The sequence below is a fragment of the Miscanthus floridulus genome, chromosome 1 (genome assembly GCF_019320115.1).
Source record: "Miscanthus floridulus cultivar M001 chromosome 1, ASM1932011v1, whole genome shotgun sequence".
Classification (NCBI taxonomy): Eukaryota; Viridiplantae; Streptophyta; class Magnoliopsida; order Poales; family Poaceae; genus Miscanthus; species Miscanthus floridulus.
In genome coordinates, this window is record NC_089580.1 from 96129120 (window position 1) to 96144588 (window position 15469).

Here is a 15469-nt window from a genome sequence, read left to right on the forward strand (position 1 = left end):
ATTTGGCACTTGCATTTCATGAGCACAAGCATCATCCAAGCATTCATGAACATGAGCATATGGAATTTCATCTCATTCTTATACATTATCGCATAAAATGTTGATTATATATATGCTTATGCTTGTAATAATGTTTGACCAATGTATGAAATGGTTGTAGGGTCACAACAATACCTTAGATACATCTAGGATGGAAAATAGAACAACTTTTGTATTCATGACATGAACCAATTTTGCTTCTAAGTGTTGGGTTACCTTGGAATGCCATTTTCATGATGCTAGCTTGACCAAAGTTGAAGAGTAGCTTAGATTGTTTGCATGGCTGTGTGACCTAAATAAAAGTTGTAGTTCACATCAAGGGTAACAAACTTTATTTAAGGGTTACGAGTTAAATCAGTGCCTAACATGGTCAAATAGAGCTCACAAGTTTCAACTTAATGCTGTTTGTAACTTAGAAATTTTTTCTAAGTCTTGAAGTTGTTTTCAGTTTCAATATAGCCTATTTTGGAGCCTTATAGTTTCAAAACCATTGCAATTTAGACAAAACTCCTTGAAGAAATCTTGTAGTACTCATGTAGCTCTACACTTTTTATTAATGAAGTTTCCACTGATTGGCCACGGTTTGGGAGATTTGGAGGTTTGAAAATCGAGTGTCAGACAGACTGAGTCAACCCTTACCGATTCAAATCACCAGCCGTCGTGGCCGACCGTGTGCAGGCCACTCGCGCCGTGTGGTGGCAGTCCGCTGGTGCTGGCCCGCCCTACCATGCCAAATGGGAGAGCCCTTGGCTCTCCACTCACCCACATGCTCACTATCGCTCTTGCTTTCTCTCTCGCCTACGCGCCTCTCCAGAGCAGAGTAGCACCGTAGTAGCGTCGCCGCCGTGCCTCCACCGTGCTTGAGCGCTGCCATCATAGTACCACCGCTCAATCACTCATGCCCATAGCTCTGCCATCACCTCCTCTAACTCACCGACCTACCTTTGCCTTAGCTCGAACCAAGGTAAAGGCCTATGCACCGTCGCCATCACCGTCACCGCCATAGCCATTGTACGCCACAGAGCTCCAAGCTTGCCCATGGCCAACTCTATCCACCATAGCTCCTACCTTCTTTTTCGTTGGTCCGTCATCGCCTTAGGTCATAGGTGCTTGTGCTGTAGCCTAGTTCACCATTACCACTATCGTCTCGTGGGAATGTGTGACTGCACCGTGCGCACCCGCCATGGCCATGAGCTCTAGCTTGCCATGGCCAACCTTAGGTAGACCCTATTGTTCCCCTCTAGCACGTGTTTCCGCACCTCCACTAATTGTAGCACCATCACCAAAGATGAAGACTTGTCACCCATCACTGGCTCACTAGAATGACAACACCACTACCATGTTCTATGCGCCGCCACGCCGCCATGCATGTGGCCAAGCTTCACCGTCGCTCCACCATCGCTTAACCTAACCCTAGAGCTCCGCTAGGACCTATTGATGTTGTAGCCAAGCTCGCCTAGACATGCCATCGCCAGAGATGATGAGTCCACCCCCACGCGCAGCCATTGAGCCACCATGCTCATCGGCCAGGTCGCTTCAGTGATCTGTCGAGCCAGCTAAGGGTACCAATGGGTGCGCAAGGGTGTGGGGAGCACAATGCCGGTGACGCTACCGCTGGTGACCTCACCGTCGGCGAGTTCACTGTCGGTCAACCACATGCTCTGCTCTGGTTCCACTGATGAGTGGGGACAGTTGACTATGGGCCCTACATGTCAGCGCCTGATGCTATATAGACCGGGTGTACCTAGCATTTGGGGTTTAGTTGGTTTTTGAATTGTTTTCACATATTTGAATACAAACTTCAAAAGTTCATATCTAGATCTAGGAGTATCCAAATGGGGTGAACCAATTTTTTTGGATTTATCTTGAAGTGTACTATTTGATAAAAATATGAAATCTACTGTTTAGGGTATTTTTCTAGGAGAATTAAATTGAGCAAGATAAGTGCTTTTAAATAAGGTTATATCTTGTAAAATGCATAGCTTGAGCTAGGAAGATGATAAAATTGTGATTCCAATTTTGCTGGTCTTATTTTGACATGCTCTATCTAGGAAAAATACTAAAACTACAGTAGGCATACTTGAAATATGGTCTTCATATTTAATCCTAATTAATTGCTAGTTTCTACTGAAATTAAATGGGGTAAAAATACATAACCTATGATCATGCAACTTTTTATACAGTATTCTTGTGCTAGGAGGAAAGTAAGAAATATTAAATCTGTTGCTTGACACTTTTCACTATGCTAAACTATTTTTGCTAAATGAAGTATATGTAGCTGTCATTTTTGTAGAGGTGGCTATACTTATCCAAATGGCACAAAAATTGTATAGTAGACTATCAGAGTCATTTTTAGGCTACTGTAATTTTCTTAGAATTTGTTGAGCACTGGAAATATGTATCCTTTAAATGACCTTATTATATAAGGAAATTGATAAATAAATATAAATAAATTAGTTAGGCATAACCTTGATGTTTTCTATGATGCCTATGATGCATATGATCTATTGGTGCTATTAGTTATGCTTAGAAGCAATTGGTTCTAGGCAGCTTGTTAATTCTTGTTTTATAATTCAACTAGATGGCTGCATGTATAGCTTCTATTGTGGTGGTAAATTCATGATGATAATGATCTTTTTTGTGAAACTTGTTAATAAAAAGTTGTAGATAACTTACTTTTCTATCTTGTGTCAAATTTTCATAGTCATAGACCTTATGATTTGAGAATTATATCTGTTAGAAGTCTGCTATGAGATACTTGTTCTCTAGATGGATCTAAAAGATGAAATTGTTTGGCCTAGATAACTACTGAATCACCTTAAGATGATTAAAATATAGTTGTAGGCAATTTAATAAGATTTCTATAGAGTCCACAACCATATTATTTAGACATGTATAACTCTAGTTATGGTCAAAACAAGTGGCTGTTGTCTTGCAGTCCAGAAAATTGCTTAGATGAGAATTTGTTTAATTATTAGAGAAGAGATATATACCTACTCAGTAAAAGATTATTTATCTTGTTATCACCTTAATGCAATGTTGTTGAGAAGACTTATAAGGAAGCATTTCATCACACCATATGATATCATGCATGTTAGTATATATGCATTCGTGATATCTTATTTCATGCTCATGCATATAGCGTCCCATGTTTTACAAAATATCACTTGAGTCCTTTATGTTTGATGCATTAGGTTATATGAGTTGAATTGGAAACACTTGATGCGTAGAACTACCTTGTCTAGATAAATATACCTTTAAACCTGTGTAGGTCTAGGATCGAATATATGCTTAGCCATGCTTAGACTGGTAGAAGTCGGGTGATTTCCTATCACCTACGATATATAGGTGGATACCGGAGCATGGTTGGTTATATTTGCTATCGTGGAAAAGAACCATAGGATAATGTAACTAGAGGTCGAACAGAGTCTATGCATAGGTTGGCTCATGTGATTTCATCTATGCCAATTAAGGACCGTACTGTTGTTGGAACTTCTGTTGAGATTGAACGCATGCCTCTCACTTAACTGGCCGAATAACTCGTTCCGACCATGAAGCCAAGTAGCTCAACTCATGTCGAGCCCCATTCTATTAGAGTGCACACTCAGGATGGTAGTAAGGATGTGTGGGGAGCTAGATTTGAGCCCAAGGGCGGGGTAGTCCTGATTGTCCTTGCAGCTGATTGTCCCTGGTTGTGCGACACTGATTGAACCCACAAAATGTGTACTTGAGTTGTACCAAAGGTAACCTAAGGTGACCGTTGATCTAGTCTGCCTGGGTTTGTGTTATGAATAAATTCCCAGCTGGCTGAAATCGATTCGAATCACCATCTCTCTCGAACAGTGAGAAACTTGGCTAGCTCCAACATCGTAGTAATTGGATTATGGAATGATGGTTGTGGTGAACTTGGAACTTTTACACTGGCTATGGTTACTACTGTATGCTACTAAATGATATACCACATGTTTAGCACATGTTAGTTGCTAATCTAGAGATGAATAGCTATAATTAACTTGATGACCGAATTATAAATGTATAACTAAATTAGTAGCTTTTCATGCAAAATGTTGTCAAGCTAGCTCCACTTATAAAGCCTTGCATGATCCTTGGAGTCACTTTCTTTTTGGTTTATGATGGATCAGTCTAGCTGAGTACCTTCTCGTACTCAGGGTTTATTTTCCACTTGTTGCAGATGGTACAGTCTATCATGGCTACTATAAGAACTACTTCTGTCCCATCATCGATGAGGAGTAGGGCCTTGGGCAAGGCGTCTCTTGTGAATTCCCTCTATCATGCTTTTGTGGTTGTGATCATGGACTAGCACTATATTGGAACAATGATGTGAGGTGTTGGTTTTCAAACTTAATTGCTTCCATGACTATTTTATTTGAACTTGGTTTGTAATAACTCTTAATCATACTCTGATGTATGACGTTGTATTTGTGAACTGATGTAACATGTGACATGTCTATTGAATCATGTATGATCTTGGTTGTATGTTGATGTTAAATCGAGACCCTTCGTGGTACTCGACGGACTACCGGGTTTATATGGGCTCAAGTATGATAGTGTGACCACTTATGGGCTACCATTGTACTTGTGCTCTTATAAATTGGACAATTCTACTATGGAAAATTCTGGTTTGGTTTTGGTAATTGAGCGTCAAACTTAGGTGGGCTACTATGTTTCATATGTGAGATGAATATGTGCTTAGTCCATAGGTACACTAGGTTCAGCTAGCTATGAAACCTATGGAGGAGAAATATCTTGTGAATGTTGTGAATGCTCAACTAGTGGAGATGATGCAACTAATTGAATATGAGACATGACATAGTCTCATATGGCTAGGTGGAGAAGATTAAGGCGAGGCTCAGCTATGAAGGACCATGTTGCCTGGGTGACAAGCTATGGTGCTCAATGTTGATAAACCAGGGCAATGGTGAAGAACAAGTAAGGCTATGATCGATGGATCAATAAGTTCATGTGATGGTACGAAGTGGTTCATATCATTCATGGAGATCAAGCCAAAAATTGATGTGTGTTTTTGATCAAGTGGCTTGGTTGATAGAGGTTGGATGCTTGTGTGGCATCACCAACATGGAGATCAAATGGCATGCACAAGGTAAATGTATAACTATAGGGCATTTCATTTCACCGCTCAAAGGTTGAGTGGAGAAGTGCTTGATCGGGTCTAGTATAGATAACCGTACTATCAAGAGGGGCAAACTTGTTTGCATAATGGTTATCTAGTGTGACTTAAGCAATCTAACTTTACATTTGTTGCAAGAATCGAGTGGCAATTTGAAAATGTGTTTGAAAAACTTTATGAAATGCTTTGAAAATGCTAACATGTGCTAAAGGTGGTATTTCACTACTATAGAAAGGTCATCATCACCGGTTCTGAAACCCCCACAGCAATCGGTTTCAACCCTCAATAGTGAAATGTCGATGGTGATGGGGTCATCACCACCGGTTTGAAGTTGGCAGTGATAATATGCTATCATTGTCTATATATGTGGAGGTTAATTTGGTTGTAATAACGGCATAGTCACCGTCGGGTCATAGTTTGATTCGGTGCTAATGATCTGGTGGTGATGAGTGTTTGATCTCTGCCGGTCAAATTTACATACCGACGGTGATGAGGTTTTGGTTAGTGGTGCAGTCCGGTGACATGCTTGTTTGATCACCATTGATTAATGGTCCAATCAAACGTTGATGAGCAATTGATCAATGTTGGTTCATGCATTAACCTGGTGGTGATCACTAATAGATCAACGCCGGTAGTTTGAGCTAGCGTTGATGACCTTCACCAACGGAATGTTATTGCATCCAGCTATGATATTATGTTTTCACAATATTTATTAATTGAGATGTAGCTTAATAGCCTTCACCGAGTCTATGACCTTCATCGACAGAATGTTATTGCTTGAGGCTATAATATTTATTAATTGATGACCTTCACCGGTTAGTGGGATCACCGAGCTAGATTTGCTTAAATCAGGCCAATCAAGTAGATCATGCTTAATTTAGGTAAATCTAACATGGTGGATCCCTACTATTCATTAATATCCCTTTTGGTGGCCATCAGATCATTGCCTTTTTATACTCATATGTGACTTATGGCTTGGTAATTTTCTTTTTGGATGGTCTAGATCTTCTCAGCATCCTCCATGCATGCTTACGTTCAAAGTTTTGGCAAGTCATTATATTGCACTCTAGCAAATCAAAAGTGTGTTCTTCTCAGACTATAGTTTGTTCCTAGTGCTTTTGGCTTGCCTTTGCTATCCATAAACCCAAGTCTTAGGGTCCTTTCCAAATTGGTTCACAAGTTCAAGTTGTGCCTCCTTGCTTGGGGCCACCGACTCTTTTTGACAATTCATCAGGCTCGTTATGTTCTAGCTCATTGGCTTCATTTTTTGGCTAGATTTGGGAGCATTACTAATGGAGACGGGGATCCCGATCTTCCGTCAGGTGATGGTAACTATTGTTGTGGTAGAGAATGACACACCGATCCGGCTTTAGATCGAAAGATCGAACCCTGCAATCTTAGCACCACAGCTCCTCTGGTTATCAACCGAGTCACGGACCAGATTGACCTCACCAAGAAGGCTAATCCCTGCCTGCGCAACAAGGAACACAAGCAAGAACAAGAAAGATCGCAACCAAATTGCAGATGTATGATTAATCTCACGAGTTGGGGTCTCACAAACCGAAGAACGGCGAAACTGTTTCTTGACAGAATAATCTAAGCAAAACCCAAACCCTAATGGAGGGGCGGTGGCTGTTTATGAAGACTCTAGGGTAGTGCAAGACCCCTGGACGCGCCCCTAATGGGCCCAAACTCGATACATGGTCCAACGAACCAAAAGACGGTGTCGCAGCACCCTGGCAGATTCTGGACGCTGAATTGTTTCGATGATTCCCGTTGATTCTGAACAGCTTTTGATGTGAAACCACTTGTATTGGCTTCCTTATCAAATTAGCTTTCTATTCATATGTGGATCATTGAAAACGGAGTCCGGATGCGTCCTGGGTGACCAGTTTAAGGCAGACTGGTCCTGCAGGCCGAGGCAGACTCGAATTCGTGTTGGACTGGGCCTCCGACTTGTGTTGGACGTCCTTGCTGGTCATCATCACCTCCTCCACGTCCTCTTAGTCCCTCTTGACCCTCTCCAATGTTCCTAAGCAAGATAACATCATTAGGTAGTAGTCTGTTCTCAAAAGTATGAAAAGGATCGCTTAAGAACGAGCTCACCTGTAAATTGAGTTGACACATTCGAGCCCGGGTCATTGGACCTTGCATGACGGTTGGAGGATCAGCTAGTATATCCAAAGGAGTGATGTCCTCATCATCCTCCCCCTCTTGAATTGGAGTCGTCCTCGACTCAAGCTCATCTTCTTCTCCCAAATAAGGTTTCAAATCTGCAATGTTAAATGTGGGACTAACCCCGAACTCGGGTGGCAACTCAAGTTTGTATACATTATCATTTATTTTCTCAATAATCTTATAAGGACCAGCTGCTCTTGGCATTAATTTAGACTTACGTAGCTCAGGAAATCTATCTTTTCTTAAATGTAACCAAACCAAATCACCCGGTTCAAGTTTAATCTCTTTTCTACCTTTACTACCAGTAATTCTATACTTTTCATTCATGCTTTCAATATTTGCTTTAGTTGTTTCATGCAACTTACGAATAAAATCAGCACGCTCTCTAGCATCACTATGTATTCTCTCAGTGGTAGGTAAAGGCAAAAGATTAATAGGAGCATGGGGGTTAAAACCATATACTACCTGAAAAGGACTTACCTTGGTGGTGGAATGTTCCGCCCTGTTATATGCAAACTCCACATGCGGCAAACACTCTTCCCACATCTTCAAATTGTGCTTCAAAATGGCTCTCAACATGGTGGACAATGTTCGATTCACAACCTCAGTTTGCCCATCAGTTTGGGGATGACATGTTGTAGAAAACAGCAGCTTGGTCCCCAATTTATTCCACAATGTGCGCCAAAAATGACTCAAGAATTTTGCATCACGATCTGAAACAATAGTAGAAGGCATACCATGCAAGCGAGCAATTTCTTGAAAGAAAAGGTCAGCAATATGAACGGCATCGTCGCTCTTATGACAAGGAATAAAATGTGCCATCTTAGAAAAACGATCAACCACCACAAAAATACTATCCCTCCCCCTCTTAGTCCTTGGCAATCCCAACACAAAATCCATAGATATATCTGCCCAAGGAGTAGAAGGAATAGGAAGAGGCATATACAAACCATGTGGGTTCAAACGCGACTTAGCTTTTTGACATGTGGCACACCGAGCCACATACCGCTCCACATCACGCCTCATCCTAGGCCAAAAGAAGTGTGTGGACAGCACCTCCTCCGTCTTCTTGGCACCAAAATGTCCCATCAATCTGCCTCCATGTGCCTCCTGCAACAACAAAAGACGAACGGAACCAACTGGAATACATAGGCGGTTAGCTCTAAACAAAAACCCATCACTGATCATAAACTTATTCCATGTGCGTCCCTCTCTACAATTAAGCAACACATCCTTAAAATCAGGATCAAGCGCATATTGTTCTTTAATGGATTGAAGACCAAAAATTCGGCAATCAAGTTGAGACAGCAATGTGTATCTTCTAGACAAAGCATCAGCAATCACATTATCCTTCCCTTTCTTATGTTTGATAATATAAGGAAAAGACTCAATAAATTCAACCCATTTAGCATGCCTACGATTCAGATTATTTTGAGAGCAAAGATACTTAAGCGATTCATGATCAGAATGAATAATAAACTCTTTAGGCCACAAATAATGATGCCACGTCTCTAAAGAATGAACAAGTGCATACAATTCTTTATCATACGTGGAATAATTAAGAACAGGACCATGTAATTTTTCACTAAAGTAAGCAATAGGTTTACCATCTTGCATCAAAACACCACCAATGCCAAGTCCACTAGCATCACATTCTAGCTCAAAAGTCTTACCAAAATTTGGAAGTTGCAGCAATGGTGCATGCGTAAGCTTGTCCTTCAAAGTGTCAAAGGACTCCTCATGTGCCTCTCCCCAATGAAATACCACTCCTTTCTTCGTCAACTCATGCAATGGGGGCAGCAATGGTGCTAAAATCTTTGACGAAGCAGCGGTAGAATCCTGCAAGACCAAGAAAACTCCTCACCTGTGTGACGGTTTGGGGAACCGGCCAGCTCTTTATGGCTTCAATTTTCATCTCATCCACCTTAATTCCCTGTGGAGTTACAACATAGCCAAGAAAAGAAACTCGATCCGTGCAAAAGATGCACTTCTCAAGGTTACCAAATAAACGTGCATCACGTAAGGCATTAAAAACAGCACGTAAGTGATCCAGATGTTCATCAAAAGACTTGCTGTAAATCAATATATCATCAAAGTAAACTACCACAAAATGACCAATAAAAACTCTTAAAACCTCATTCATTAAGCGCATGAAAGTGCTAGGTGCATTTGTCAAACCAAAAGGCATAACTAACCACTCATACAACCCGAATTTGGTTTTAAATGTAGTTTTCCATTCATCTCCAAGTTTCATTCTAATCTGGTGGTAGCCACTTCGCAAGTCAATCTTAGTGAAAATTATAGAACCACACAACTCATCAAGCATGTCGTCTAGCCTAGGAATAGGATGACGATACCGAATAGTAATATTATTGATGGCTCTACAATCAACACACATACGCCAACTTCCATCTTTCTTAGGAACCAAAAGTACAGGAACGGCACAAGGACTAAGGCTTTCACGTACATACCCGTGGTCCAAAAGGTCTTGGACTTGCCGCTGAATTTCCTTAGTCTCCTCAGGATTGGTTCGATATGCAGCTCGGTTGGGCAAGGTCGCTCTCGGAATCAAATCGATTTGATGCTCTATCCCTCTCATAGGTGGCAGCCCCGGGGGTATCTCAGCTGGAAAATGTCCTCATACTCCTGCAAAAAGTTAGTGATAGCAGGAGGTACCGAGCTAACAATATCATCAAGTGAAAACATAGCTCGTTTGCATACCAAAGCATAGCAAATATCATCAACAGAAATTTCAGCAAAGTCACATTTTGTTGCAAGCATAACACCACCCTTCAATTTAATCCCCTCAGCCTTAGAAATAGATGTAGACTTATCCTTTTTAGGTGGGAAAATAGAATTAGCAACTTGCTGATTTTCAGATTGAACATCATTCAAACTAGCAGCGCGTTCTCTATCAGCTTGTACAATTTGAGCAGGGGTCAAAGGTACCAAAGTAATTTTCTTTCCTTTATGCACAAAAGTGTATTTATTACTTCTATCATGGTGTGTAGCATCATTATCATGTTCCCAAGGACGACCCAATAAAAGTGAACAAGCTTGCACAGGTACCACATCACAATCAACAGAATCAGCATAAGAACCAATGGAAAATGAAACTCTACAAGTTTGTGTTACCTTTGCTTTACCAGAATCATTTAGCCACTGAATATGATATGGACATGGGTGTGGGCATGTGGTCAAGCTAAGCTTCTTGACCAAATTAGAACTCACCAAATTGTTGCAGCTACCTCCATCAATAATGACACGTGCTTGTCGGTCGCTGATGACGAAGAAAATTTGGAACAAGTTATGGCGTTGTAGCTTCTCAGGCTGCTGGACTTGTGAGCTGAGCACCCGCTGTACAATAATGCTCCTATAGGACGCCGTGGCCTCGTCACCAAGGACTTCGCCATCCTCCTCATCTACATCTTGGTCTTCTTCATCCTCAATGTCAGAGGTGCTGATGTAACCATCTTCTGTAGCAATATATGCCCGCTGACTTGGGCAGTCCTTCTGCACATGGCCAATGCCATGGCAGCGGTGGCACTGAATACCCGAAGTGCGTCCCGTCGATGCAACGGATGAGGAACTCTTGGTAGGCACCTGCAAAGAATTTTTACCTGAATCTGAAGGTCGTGCGGGAGGTGTCTTAGGTGTAGCGGAAACTCCAGAGGCTGTTGGTTGCTTGCTTGCTGGTGGAGGCGTCCAAAAAGTGGTTGGCTTGGTCAGCCCCAAAGATGGTGCCGAGCGTGGCGTGTATGTGCTGGTGCTGACCTTGCTCTTGCCCTGCTGTTCACGCCCCTACAATTCCTTTTCTGCAAGCATAGCAAACTGAAATAACTGGTTGACAGTGTTAAATTCTTTATAATCAACAATGTCCTGAATGTCACACCTCAAACTAGAATAAAAACGACAAATGGCATCTTCGTTCCCCTCTACAACACTACAGTGCATCAATCCCTTTTGGAGCTCACCATAGTAATCATGTACAGATTTATCTCCTTGTTCTAAACGCATTAATTTCTTACGCAAGTCTCTATGATAAGAAGGAGGAACAAAACGATCACGCATAGCTACCTTAAGTTCTTCCCATGTACCAGGTAAAGCATCTGATGCAGCTAGCCCATTCCACCAAATAATGGCAAAATCCTTAAACTCACTAGTAGCTTGTCTAACTCTATGCTGCTCAGGTACAAGGTGGGCACTAAACTTTTGTTCTACTGTCATCTCCCAATCAAGATATCCCTCAACATCATAATGACCCGAAAAAGATGGTATTGTGAACTTAATCTTAGCATAAGGATCATCGAGCACACGGTGATTATTACCTTGACGGTGGTGGTGGTGGACACCACCCATACCTGTCGTGTTGCGGCGTAGACGTTGCCGTAATCTCTCTTGTCGGATAGCTGCTCAACCTATGTTTCCAGCGGCATCATGCACCATGTCTTGACCATCGGTGTTGCTGCCAGAAACGTCGTTGTTGCCCGCCACGAAGGTTTCCAACTCAGTAACCTTGTCGGTTAGCGTGGAAATTCGCTTGTCCAATCTCTCCATGCTATTGCCAATGTTGAGTTCAATGAGTGCGTCAGTGACGGCCTTCCTGACAGCCTCATTCATCCTTTTTTGGGCATCCTCTACAACAGCTTGTAGTTGCTCTTGGCTGACACACTCGCTGAAACCCTTAGGATTGTTATCTGCAGTCTGTTCACCTCCTGCCATTGAAAACACAAAAATAGGAACAAACAGATGAAAGTTATCCCTACCAAATGACTACGTGGTTGTAGTGGTGTCACTTTTTACAGCAAGTGGAAGCGTCTTACCAAGCTCTTACCAAGTTCTTACCAACGCAAGCAGTGGGCGGTACAACCGGTGGCTGGTTCATGATACCTGTGAGGTAGTGGTACCGAGATTGCAAGGCCCTTTGTCTGTACTGATCTGAAGAATTTGTGGAGCTTGGAAGGCAAACAAAGAGTAATATGTATATTTGGCACACAAGTCAGTAACAGAAAGTAATGCTGAATTATAGTCCAAAGTACTTGTTCTCGTTGCTGGTCTAAAGTGTTGCAAGTATCAGGTTGTGACAAAAGTATGGTGGATAGCAAGGTGATAGGTATGAGAAAAACAAGTATGGTGGATGGAAACAGCAACACAAACAAGGAACCAGACAACACACGCAAACACAGCTCACTTTGGGCTTCTCTATGTGCTCCTCTAGATATTGTTCCTCTTTTGCCCCTCTCTTTTTTCTATTTTTTTGGGCTGTCGTTGTTTTTTTGGGAAATTTCGACTTTTTTATTTTATTTTTTTGATATTTTTCCTTTACTTAGGAGCACAAAAGCAGTAACCACAGAAAATATGAGCTCAAACAAGTGTAAGACGTGGCCTGTGGAATTTTCAGAAAACTGGATAAAAATTGACAAAACCTTATGACCACGAAACGAGGATCTTGTGACCACTTTTTGGCCAATCTAAAAATTCCAAACCCCAATAAAAACAGGGGATGGACGGATCCGAAATTTGTTTCTGATCGATTTGCATATATGAACGTCGAAAACGGAGTTCGTATGCGAAAACTAGACCAGTTTTAAGAATTGGCTCCGAATTAGAGGACAAAACGGGAACAATGTGTGCAAAATTGGTCACAACAGCCAAGATTTGATGGAAACGACGGGGGGAAACACACGAACTGGACTCTAACACGACCTAACCAGCAACAAGACCTCGACCAGGACACAAACTCAACACGACGGACTCTGAAACTGAAATATGCAAAGGCTATGGCGCGGAAGGTTCTAGGATAGGAAAAATGAGTATGGCACTGGACTATGGGACGAATACGAAACACTCAAACTAGGGAATAACAAGTGAACCTAACGGTATACCTTAGCTCTGATTACCACTTAATGGAGACGGGGATCCCGATCTTCCGTCAGGTGATGGTAACTATCGTTGTGGCGGAGAATGACACACCGATCCGGCTTCAGATCGAAAGATCGAACCCTGCAATCTTAGCACCACAGCTCCTCTAGTTATGAACCGAGTCATGGACCAGATTGACCTCACCAAGAAGGCTAATCCCTGCCTACGCAATGAAGAACACAAGCAAGAACAAGAAAGATCGCAACCAAATTGCAGATGTATGATTAATCTCACGAGTTGGGGTCTCACAAACCGAAGAACGGCGAAACTGTTTCTTGACAGAATAATCTAAGCAAAACCCAAACCCTAATGGAGGGGCGGTGGCTGTTTATGAAGACTCTAGGGTCGTACAAGACCCCTGGACGCGCCCCTAATGGGCCCAAACTCGATACATGGTCCAACGGACCAAAAGACGGTGTCGCAGCACCCTGGCAAATTCTGGACGCTCACTTGTTTCGATGATTCCTGTTGATTCCGAACAGCTTTTGATGTGAAACCACTTGGATTGGCTTCCTTATCAAATTAGCTTTCTATCCATATGTAGATCATCGAAAACGGAGTCCGGATGCGTCCTGGGCGACCAGTTTAAGGCAGACTAGTCTTGGAGGCCGAGGCAGACTCGAATTCGTGTTGGACTGGGCCTCCGGCTTGTGTTGGACGTCCTTGCTGGTCATCATCACCTCCTCCACGTCCTCTTAGTCCCTCTTGACCCTCTCCAATGTTCCTAAGCAAGATAACATCATTAGGTAGTAGTCTATTCTCAAAAGTATGAAAAGGATCGCTTAAGAACGAGCTCACCTGTAAATTGAGTTGACGCATTCGAGCCCGGGTCATTGGACCTTGCATGACGGTTGGAGGATCAGCTAGTACATCCAAAGGAGTGATGTCCTCATCAATTACCAACCAAAGCTGGTGACCTTTTCTACGAGGGTGACCTTGATCTTGTTGTGGGTCGAGATGGTACTTGTTTGGATCTTGATGAAGGAGGAGATTGCTCTCTTCTAGGGAAGATGAATGGGGAGGATGAGAGTCATTGCTTCTCGGTTGGTGGAAGAGGGAGACAGAGGCCTGAGCGGCGTTGTGCACTATGAGTTGTCAATTCATCATCGACCTCCTCATCCATAGGCTGGTCAATAAACTTTACATAGCATTTGTGCCATGCCACGTTAGTCCCCCTATTCTAACCAACACGAAGCTTGTCTTCCTTGGCGGGGTACTCAGTGTATCTTGTTGTACTTCTTATCCATAATCCTATCAATGTTGACCCTAGTGTAGCCTAATGGAATTGGATGGCCATGCATTATCCCTTCTTTGGCTAGCCAGGCCTCGCCGATGGCCATCTTGTCAATTTTCCATTGCTAGGGATGTACAACTTGATGGGCGTGCGTTCAGTGATGCTATCCACCAGATGAACTACATTCGCCTCTTCATCATCAAGATGGGTTGATTTGCTACTGCTATGACCCTTGAGCACTGGGCTCATGCCCATCAGAGTAGGCTCGGCTTGTGTTGATCCAACGTTTTGTAGAGCTGCCCAAACTCATGATTCCACTCTTGGTTCAATGGATTTTGCTATTCGTTCTTCCATCTCCTTCATTCACCTTTCTACCTCTTCTTATTTTTGTTCTCTTCTCCTTATGTGACTTTGATAGGAGTAAGATTCACCCATGAATGCTACGTTCCAAGGAATATCTTTGGCCCCTCTTGTGCAATCAGAGTGCTCCTTTGTTTCTAAGTGCTTGGGTCAGCACCTACTTCTCCCTATCAGATTTCTAGGTCCCAGCCCTTGGCCACCTCCACATTGAATGTGGCCACCATCTGGATGAGTTCATCTATGGCACTACATGGGGCGACAATTGTCCTGTCATCAAGGTTGTGGCGTGCACCCTCATAAGAAGGTACTATACTGATATAAGTTCCCAATTAGTAGTTTGCAGTCTAATGTCATGTGGTAGAACCACCCAAATTATATGGCCCACATGCACCTATCATTGTCCTAAAGACCTTTGACTGCTGCACACAAGGGCCAGATAACTCCGGTAGTCTATCGGGTGTCCTCAGAGAACCCTAAATCATCCACAATTTACAACTCATATAGGATCAACCATGGAGTTACCACAACATTACAACATTTGTTACAAAAATAACTTACATCGTAGTGCGAAAGACTTATAGTAATAG